The following is a 919-nucleotide window of genomic DNA, read 5'->3' on the forward strand; positions in this document are numbered from 1 at the left end:
GCGTCATGCTTCACATATTGCAAATGAAAGGATTGTATGGGGTTCAATCCTTTGAGGACCCAAATGTCTATTTAAAGAATTTCGTGGAAGTGTGTGCACCATTTAACAAAGCACACATTACTCAAGAATCCATACGGCGTTGCCTCTTCCCATTCTCACGGACGGGCGAGATGGTTTTATGGCTCTGCTCACTTCTACCCGACTCAATTACATCTTGGGATGAGCTTACTATGGTGTTTATTGATAGATATTTCCCACCATAAAAAATGCTTCAAAAGAGGGACAAGATTGTGAATTTTCAAAAAATGAATGGAGAGCTGTTGTTTGAAGCTTGGGAGAGGTTTAATGGTAAGCTCGCTTAATGCCCAAATCATGAAGTCCCAGAGAAGATGATTCTCAAGATCTTCTACCGTGCCCTTGATCCATCAAACAAAGCGGTGGTGGATAATGCGGCAGACGGTTCCCTAGTGAAGTTCTACCACCATGCGGCCTTTCTATTGATTGAAGAAGTGTCAAAGAAAAATTGGGGTTGGCATACTTGAGAAACCGAAGCTCCCAAGATCCCTTCTACAACTTCCATGGTCGATAATGAACAAATAATGAAGAATAAAGAATAGGAGAAGAGAATGGAGAAAATGATGACCCAACTTGAACTCTTGACAAAGCATGTTATGGGTGTACCCGCAAAAGTGGTAAATGCCATAGCATCAAAATCTTATAAAGATGATAAAGAAGTAAAGAAGTTGGATGAGGTAATCCGGTATTTGTCTAACGACTCGAGGGATTCCCGCCCCGCCTATCAAAAGTAATGTAGGAACCAAGGTTGGATGGACTGCGACAAGGATAGAGATTGGAGAGATCAGGAACGTGATTATGACTGTTATATCCCCCCCATGATCAAGTTAAGGCCAAGGAGTAA

The 919-nt window shown here is 41.9% G+C and overlaps 1 pseudogene; it reads right to left on the reverse strand.

Annotated features, from left to right (window-relative positions):
* Window positions 1-294: 294 nt before the first annotated feature.
* Window positions 295-379, reverse strand: LOC124892141 (annotated as a pseudogene).
* Between the last annotated feature and the right edge of the window lie 540 nt (window positions 380-919).

The sequence above is a fragment of the Capsicum annuum genome, chromosome 1, assembly GCF_002878395.1.
Source record: "Capsicum annuum cultivar UCD-10X-F1 chromosome 1, UCD10Xv1.1, whole genome shotgun sequence".
NCBI classification, from domain to species: domain Eukaryota; kingdom Viridiplantae; phylum Streptophyta; class Magnoliopsida; order Solanales; family Solanaceae; genus Capsicum; species Capsicum annuum.